General features: G+C 29.3%; 1 non-coding gene across 1 annotated transcript; it reads right to left on the bottom strand.

Moving 5' to 3' along the window:
* Positions 1–204: 204 nt before the first annotated feature.
* Positions 205–276, bottom strand: Trnaq-cug (transfer RNA glutamine (anticodon CUG)). The gene has a single exon. It is a non-coding gene; the product is annotated as a tRNA-Gln (tRNA).
* Positions 277–10,084: the final 9,808 nt, after the last annotated feature.

Raw genomic sequence — 10,084 nt, 5'->3', positions numbered from 1 at the left:
TGTTATGGTTTTTCTGGTATGCAGCAAAAAATTTAATGACATTCCAAACGAGACTTTGCCGAGAATTATTTTTAATATCAGCCGATTTCATTTTCACGGTATTCTTAGTCATTATTTATGCGTAATGGTCTTTTAAAGAAATATAAAATAAATAAAACATAAGAGGCACAGTAAAATATATTAAATTGTAGAGGTAAAACACAAAGGTCCCACCGAGATTTGAACTCGGATCGCTGGATTCAGAGTCCAGAGTGCTAACCATTACACCATGGGACCTGTACATTAATAATTGATAACAAGTTGTACATTTATTACAACATTTTTATACTTATTCTATTAAAAAAAAATACATAAAATTATTTAACATATATACATGTTACGGTTTATTTTAAATATATACAATAATAATGTAAACAAAAATAATAACAGGTACATTTAGATAACTGCAAGGCCAGGCTTAAAAAATATTATTTATAAAAATAGCTCTAAGAAAAACCAATTATTTTTGTAAATTACCAATATAAGGTGTATTTAACTTGAGTATGTTTACTATATTTTTATTATACGCTCTAGCCGTAAAATAAGGATAACATATTAAACAAACATTGGAAAATATAATAAATCCATTGTAAATTCCTTCAAATATTGGACAAAAATGTACCAAATTTTTTTTTTAAATTATCGAAATCAACTTTAATTGAAACATTCAACATTCAATAATGATAGATGGTTTACAATTTTTGTTTGAAATTAATATAAGTTTCCCGTTGGACCTAACAAATAAATAAATACAATAATAATTGTAAAAAATACAGTCAGTTAGTTATAATTAAATAATTGCCATTAAATTATTAATGCATGCGAGTAATTGTTACATTTACGTAAAAGTCAGATTAGCGAATTTCCACAATTTAATTTAATTAAAGGTTAATATGATGGCATGACTATCTGTATAATTAGGTTAGTAAATATAATTGAATATGGTGCTAGTCGCATTTGTACACTAGACTATTGTGTATTTAACGAGAGCAATACACACACAATATCGCCGTCAACCGATGGAGAGTGATAGTGTCAACATGTAGAGTCGTGGGGTCGAAAAAAAAAAACATTCGTGGAAATCGTTGTGCGTGAAATGGGCATAATAATACGCCAATCATAATCCTATCGTATTTTGTTTTCGGAATAGATAATAATTATCAAAGCCGGCGGCATTTCCATGCAACCAATACTAATTATTACCAAAAATCCAATGGCTCCTCCATTATCAGTTGCTTTGGTCAACTGCCGTTTGTTCAGCGTTGCGTGTGACAATGGCGTTCGAAATGAAACTTTTGTCGGTGTCCCGCCATGTTTGAAAAAAATACCGTGCGTGTGTCTGTACCATGCGTGTCTTCAGAGTTCACATTTTCCGTGGTCACGTGGCCGCAAGACGCATGCCGTCTGAAACGACACATGGTCTGTCGAGAATTTTTAATTTAATTGCCTTTTTTTAAACACACTGTCTGAATAAGATATAAACTATTGGTTATTCATTCCAAATTTTTTATTCGGAACTGAGTAAAGAAACAATTTTTTAAACAATATTTTAAATCCTTCATACTTGAAATCCTATCCAAGCCTGGTTAACAAAAACTGAAAACACTGAAAACTTCTTCTGCATGAAATCTCGACATATGTTCGTACATTTTTGTGATTGTGAGTTTTGGATAGAAGCGTTATCCTGTCTTGTGTCTCATGATAAAACTTCCAGACAGTGGAGATAATAAAATTGCCATTAGGTAACATGTTTCATGTAAATTCATTCCTTTTTGTAGCAGGATTCTCAATCAACACATTGCATACGTCGCTTTTCCTGCACTGTAGGTTACATTTATAAATTTTCAAATATTTTTGACAGATTGCATCCTTTCAGTAGTAATGCATCCACATTACAATAGATGCCAGTTGTTCCTAAAGACTTTAAAGAATAAAATGAGAATGTATTACTCTTTTGTAATATGGAATTCGAAAGACTGTAATATTTCCTACATACTTAGCATAAAACTAGAACGAGCAACAAACATGTATACGCTTGCATCTTAAATATCGTATAAGTACAAGATGGAAAAGAGAAATATTAAGTATGAAAACAGACATTTCAAAATAAAATATTATATATTGGTATTGTCAACAAAATAATTGTAGGACCTATTATTAAGGGTTCACAAGTTCACACATACAATTTTCACTTAAAACTGCAATAAGCATTAAAAATTTAATAAATATATATGAAATGCTTTTATCGTTTGGCTTTAAAATACCATTCAATTCATTATAAACCGATTATCTTCATTTCGTTACCTGAATTTGATACAGAAGTATACACGTGTCCGGAATAAACAAAAAAGATCACGTCCTTGTTTAACGATCGGATCAGCCGACATCCCCATCGCCTCAAACTCGCATCCTTCTAACTTTACAAATTGTGTTTTCTTGTCTCACCACTCGTATTTTCCGATTCAATCAGTCCGCTACGTCACTCTGGATGCTGCTTCTTAGTCACGTCTTAAAAAAAGTGGAAGCACTTTTATAAAACCACGAAAAATCACAACTCAATGAAACTGTTATCATTATTATTATTCATAGAAACATAACAGTGGTTATGCTATGCTCATAAAAAATAAGGTAAAGGATCAAAATAAAACTAATTAGTTTAGTCATATTATATTTATTTACAAATTCTACTCGCAACTTCTTGACATTCACTTAAATCTTCGAATAAATTATTTGAGAGTTCCGTACCCCCGTAAAATATTCGAATACATTTTTTCTTTTTATTGTCCCAAGTATACCGTTCAGGAAACGCATAAGTGTCCACTACTAACTCTAAAGGTTTGTCAAAGGGTTCATTGCAATCTGAAAATTGAGATTGAAAAACCAAAATGTTTTAAATTTTGTATGTAATCTTACCTTGTTTAATAAATCTCGTTTGCCCTAAAATAAGCAACATAGAAAATAGTAGTAACACTTTATATGTGCTTGGCATAATTACAATTTTGATACTGACGGCGATTAGGAGACAATGTATAAATAGTGCAATGTAAATTCCATTTACCAGGTAATTAGTACAAAACAACTTTCAATTTTCAAGAAAACACAAAAATATCTTCAAAATTAAGCTTAATTGATTTTTTTTACTTCCGTCACGTTATATGAGATTCACTGTTAATATAGCGAGGAAAATTTCTGCAATATTTGTAATTAAATTCTCCCCTTCAATGGATTTCTTTGCTTCAGAGTTGCCACTAACAATCCGCTTTGTCATCTGATATGCTACATCAATATTACGTTTGTGAAGTCATCTCAAGTTATGTTGTCGTGTTTATAGGTATTTCAGTCGTCAAATATCACGGTCCGTCAATACTTCTACACCCTACCACTAATAACGTTGAATTAGTCTTCACAGTTTTAGCAAATAAAACTAGAAATTACTATTTAATCTGCCATTTTTTCTGGAGGCATCATATCAATAAAAATTTAACAGAGTAGCAAAATACGATTTTAGTCCATTTACCAGTCAGGAACTTTAGCGAACTCTTGCATTACTTCAAAGTGCATCCAAGTATTAAGTGATATAAAAGATTCTGCTGATTTTAAACCCTATTTTATTTGATCTTAAGATACTAAACAGCTTAAGAATTTAAAGTAAATGCAGATGTCTGAATTTTACTTTGCAATTAATTACAGAAATTTTCAAAGAAGATTACCCTTTGAAAATGAAGTTAGTCCTCCGTATTTTAATATTCACACACACGTAAAATGCTTTGAGCCATTTAGTTTTGACGAATCGCCGCGTACGCAACTTAGTTTAAAACAAGTTTGCAAAAAGTCGTGATAATGTATTTGCATTAACTAACGAGTTTTAATCTGCCTTAAAGAGTAAATATCGCTAATGACCACACAACGTCTAAGTCATTAATTTATTTAATTATAAATGAGAATTTAAAAAGCCGCAAACAAAAAACGTGTATAGAAAGTTTAAATCTAATGAAATAATGTTGATAATTTTATTGAACCACGTTTGTGACTAACTCAATTGTCTAAAACTGAAAAATTCTAGCTAATGACCATAAAACATCTAAGTTATTAATTTAGTTAATTAAAAGTAAAAATTAAAGAAAACCGCAACAAAAAAGTATAGAAGTTTAAATTTAATGAAATAACGCTGATAATTGTATTGGACCACGTTTGTCCCTAATTCCATTGTCTAAAACTGAATATGAAAAACTGAAAATTTCCCAAATAATGCACACATTATACCTACCATTCAAATCAGTCGTTTATTATTCATCTCTCATATGCACGGGCAAATGAAAAGTATTATCCGAAACGGTGAACAAAATGAGCAATTTTCCACATAAAACGTTTATTATTTGTACGTTTCAGCGGAAAAGTTGTGTGTATGTTTCATACATCTCATATTTGAGGGTGGTTGTTACATGTAACATTCCGTTTAGCAGCTAAACGTGTCGTTTATTCTGTTTGGGTATTTAAATTTATTCAATCGAATAAATCAGTCGATTTCGTGTGTAAAAGCTGGAACTTTTCCCGTGCAATTTTAGACGCTTACATCTTCTTATTTGAATATAATCTCCATCAACCATCAATTTATCAGCAAAATTTACAGCAACCTAAATTTTGTCCCTGTACGAGGTCATAATTAAATCTTTCTCAATATTTCCCCCCCATATTCAAATAATTTTAAAACGGGTTTGTCGGATTTAGTAAATTAACATGGATACACCGCAAAATTAAACCGTCCACGAGCATGTACGTATGATGATTTAGAAATTTGAAGCAATTGCATACAATCAAAAACAAGAAAGTCGTGAGTGGCTACTTAACTTGCCATCCTTTTATTAAATAACGTAAAATGTGAAGCTCATTATTTCGTTAAGGAACAGTGCCGATGCTTGTGTCACGTGAGGCCACGGTAATGTTTTTATTGTTCAACGCAGTCTGTAATCTGCATCACTCTGGTGATTTATTCTCAAAGTGGACGTGACATTTTTGTACGGTCGTATCACACTAACTAAAATGAGAATATAATTTTAAATTGTTACGCTGTAGGCAGGCCTAATGTCTTCGTACTTACCGCTATGTTATTAGGTTTTTTATGGGTCTTACGTATTTCAATTTGGCATTATTATTATTATATTGACTAATGCGAACGGTGATGGGTCAGTGCTAAGCGTGCTTAAGTATTCCTATGCATGTATCTTCCTTTAAATAGGTCTCCGGAGCAAAATAATTTTTTTGGATTGGATAATTTTAAAAATAAACGTTGAATATCCCCAATTCTATATAGAATATCCATTACATACAACATACATGTATCATATAATAATGGCTGGAATACAATGAATGTTTTTTTAGTGTCTGCGAACCTCTAGGTAATATTAGAGCGGCATTGGTCTTTGTCTATACATTCGAGGTGGGTTATGACCACTTTTTTATGAAGCCAGCGATTTCAATGGAGTGCTCGTGAGTGATTAAAAAAACACTAATCGATTATTAGTCGGTTAGATAATAGGTATTTAATTGACTGGTAATTATTTAACACAGCACTACTACATATTATTAAACGACGACATTGTGGCCTGTCTGCTGAAATTGTACAGAACGATGAATCATCATAAACGCACAATACGTCCAGCAACTATTTGCTCAAGCTTTCGTCAAAAGCCGACAATTTGTCGATAAAGGATCACTAATAAAGATTGATAATTGCCAAAAGGGAATAACATTGTTTACGGGTTAATATTAATATTAATATAAATCATCAATTAAATATCAATATTAATAGCTATTTCTGTAATAATTGTTTTGCCAAATTTATTAGTCACATGAGGGTCAATTTTTAGCATCGATGAAAAATAAATATTTTGAAGTCAAAAGCGTCATCGTTTATTAAAGTTGATCTATAATCCATTGGCGAATATAAATCACTGCCTCCAAATATTTAGATTTATCGGTGGTGGCCTCAAGTAAAGATTCAGCAGTAAATTTTATTTAGGCACTAAACGTTCATAAATATTTATTCTTCGGAATTATTTAGATGGGATTAAAGTTTCGGCAAAAGCTTTAAGATTGCTGGAAATAAAATATATTTCACGATCCGGTGGCTTATCGCAATGTAATAAATTCTATCGGTTATAAATAAATAAACATACACAAATAGTTCACATGCGAAATTACGTTTAAATTAATTACAGTTGTGTTCCAATTTCATTCTATTTGACTACATATCATATCGACGTTAAGACGTAACTCAAACAGATTAATAGCATCGAAGTCGGGCATTATAGATATTTACTGAAATGGCAAAGATTTCGTGCGGTTGCTTTAATCTTGGCGGCAAACAATTTATTGGTGATTACTTTAAGACAATATGCGAAAACTTGGAATCCGGTAAAGTTGGGTTTAAACAGCTATGCAGAGGAGATATTGGGGTGGAACTGAATAATGTATACATTATTTCAGACTTAGATGAGTTAATTTGATTAAATAAACATTTACGAGGGCACAAGTTTTATGAAGGATATATGGGGATCTTGTAACCATTAATGTCGTTTCCGAATCACATACTACAGACGATTCCAGTAGCATTTATACCTTTTACATTTGGTAAATAAATTTTATTATTTTATTTACTCTAATAATATTCTACATTTTCATAACTGTCGACCGTGTCTTAGAAACTAACGAAACGATTATATATTAAAAAATCAATTCATATTAATTTACCAACAAAATGTGAATTTAAGTGTTTTGATTATCCAGAACATATGCAATATTTTTTACTAAAAACTTTTTACTGTGTATTTTAAAATAAAACGAAGATAATATGTTAAATATTGATAAAAAATTCACTAAATAAACACTAGATAAATTTAGTACAAAAAACCTTTACATTGCTCTATTTTCTACATTTCACAAAAATTTTGCAGCTGTTGAGCGCAGATATAGTTAGTTAGTACTATTTGTTGATATAACGCGCATTAGTAAATTGGTATGGAATTTCAACTAAAATTAACTTACGAAGCGTATAATTGTTGAGTGCTAAATGTAGTTTAAAGGAAAAGTTTTATCCGATTGGAACTGCTTACATATTTATCCCCGATCAATCAATCTAAATAATCCTTGTTGCAACACAAGTTACCACAACAAGGGAAACCATTTTATCAAACAAATATTTCAGAAAAAGTTTTTTAAAGCTTCCACAAAAACATGTTGTTACCCTTTAAATTTTTTCAATCAGAATTATTTGACAAATCAACGAATATATAATTAAATCAGTTAATACGTACTTAAAAATTACATCAAACTTTTTGACACATTTTTTAAAATTTATTCCTTCTAATTTTATCACACTATTTAAAAGCGTAATAAAAAGATATCTTCATCGAAATCATAAATATTAACAGCATAGTGCTGGAAAAGTTTCACAGAATATCAATAAATACTTATAAGAATAATAATTTTTTACACCAAATTCACGAAAGCTTTTAGTGATGCTTCTTAAATAAAATATTTACAAACTTTCATATATTTGTGGAGAACCTTTATGTATTTTGAGAGATTTATTCACACTACAAGAATTTTTATATATGTATATTTTAAAACATAAATTCTATCACTATCAGTATCTACAACTGATTTTTACATTATTGACAAATTCCAAAAAACCTTACAAATCTGTTATTATTATTATTATAAAGAAGTAGTCAATTGCAACAAGTTATGGAAATCTATAAGCAGATTATGATATATCTTAGCGTTTCTGAAATATTTACAATAACTAATATCTGCAGATTTCAAAACAAAATAGTAACTATCTAGTCCGGAATACTCATAACCCTAGATACGTAAACTGATATAACGATTTTTTAAACACCACTTAACATCTCCTGCTTCAGTTTCCCCTGATTTATTAACATTTGGTCTATTATTTAAGTGAAAGGATGTATCTAAGAAGTCGGTCGTTTCCTGACGTTTTATAACTGTTACACGAATGTGTAGGGCTAAAATAAACGCTATTGCGATTTTCGTCGGATTTTCCCCATTTACATATAAAGAATTAATTGCTGCCCGAATAACACACAAATAAAATTCTGCCGCATTTTATTGTTGGAGATAAAAGGGTTACACGGGAAGCAGATTCCAAATGTAAATGTAAATTATGAAAATTTTTTATAGTCGTTTTATGAATGTAATAAAAGAAGTTCATATTTTGCAAAAGAGAATTATTTGCTCGAAAACAGAATTAAACAGTAATAGAGGTGAATTTTGTTTATACATATTAATAGAGCATTCGTAATAATTAATTAGTATAATTAGTTATTTAATTAGTTGGCGAAGCGAATTGTAGTTGAACAACATATTCGCAATCCAACAAATCTTTCTGACATTCATTGTTAGAATTTATTTATTAATGGGCCATCCCACTTGTTAAAATTCTAATTTAAATTTTTTGTAATATTCAAATTAATATTAGCAGTTATTTAAATTAAAGGATAATCAACAAACATAAATAATAAATGCTGCATCTTCACTTGGAATGAGTTCTGCTAAAATATGTTAATGTTTTATTTTAATTAATTTTTATTAAGTGTTCATCTCAGACGCTACGTATAAAAACTACACTAGTCATATTAATTTTTAAAACGTTACTATAATGACCATATAAAATAAACAACATTCTCATTCCAGACTTATTTTAATAAAATGTTTCTTAAAGTTCATGAACTTATTTATTCAAGATATAATATAAAGTTTCATGTAAGATTGAAATTGATATCGTAAAAAAAACTCAGCAGTTAAGGGAGGAATATAGTTTCACGTAAATTAAGTTTAATCATGCCATTATAAAAAAAGAAATGCACTTTTTTAAATTTGATATATATTTATTATTGGTTAAAAACAAAATAAAAACTTGTGAAAAATTTACAGTTAATTAATCGCTAACTAACTGTGAAAAAATATTAAGTTTGTAACTCAATAATTTTTGGACACTTTACTAACTTCGTACGAACTAGAGGTAATATTAATTATTTTTTTAAATGTATCGTACCTAAATAATCTGGGAAAGTTATTAAGCTGTTGAAAATGAAATTTTCCCCACGTGTTTTTGAATACCTGTTAAATCATATATCAGATAGATAATCAACCATTTTAGTTATAATGGAAAACAAAATTTACAATTTTATTAATTATTTTGTCGCTTTTTAAAAGGTTTAGTTTCCTCAAAAGGTTTGGTACTGCTGAGAGCTGTTAAGTTTAAAAGATTATTTTATGACAACCATAAAATTGTTAATGTTTAGGATTATTAATTTTAAAATTATTAATATTAAAAAAAAAACAATAAGGCATAAAATATAAAGAAATAAGTAAAAAAAAACAAGCATTATGGAGAATGCTCTAAAAGTATATCGTGTATTCAATTATGTTAGTTAAACGAACAGATACGAGGATAGAACAGAAAATATTTTGAAAAAGTAATAATTATAAATGATTTAAAATTTATGAAGTTCACTATTTAAAATATCATAACGCAAAAAGAGTCAGAATTTTGTAGATACAGTTGTAGCCATAATTATATTTTACAACTGGTCTATTTTTTTTAATGTCGAGTACTTTATTTTTCAGTGAACAACATTTCACTGCTTTTTGTGAATTTAAATCGATTATTCGATATTTGTTTATTATAGTTATTTAATCATTGATCAAAGTGTAACTGCAAGAAAGGAGCAACAGGATGATTAAGAGTTTACGGATGTCTTCTTCCCCGTATTGTTAAAAAATTTGAAATAAAACCAGTAACTGGATAATCTAAAAGTTGAAAAACAATCCAATCTTATCGCCTATTGAAATTAAAGTCAATGTGGATGAAATAGGACTTAGTTCAAAGTCTGTGTAATGTGGTTTAGTGGATGGGGTTCGATTGAACTGAAAATTTGACTTATAATTACATTCACTGCACCACAGAACAATGGGAATGAGTATATTTGACTAAATTTAATTTATAAAAAAAATGTTTCTG

The sequence above is a fragment of the Aethina tumida genome, chromosome 3 (genome assembly GCF_024364675.1).
Source record: "Aethina tumida isolate Nest 87 chromosome 3, icAetTumi1.1, whole genome shotgun sequence".
Lineage (NCBI taxonomy): Eukaryota > Metazoa > Arthropoda > Insecta > Coleoptera > Nitidulidae > Aethina > Aethina tumida.
This window is presented reverse-complemented; position numbering and strand designations above follow the sequence as displayed.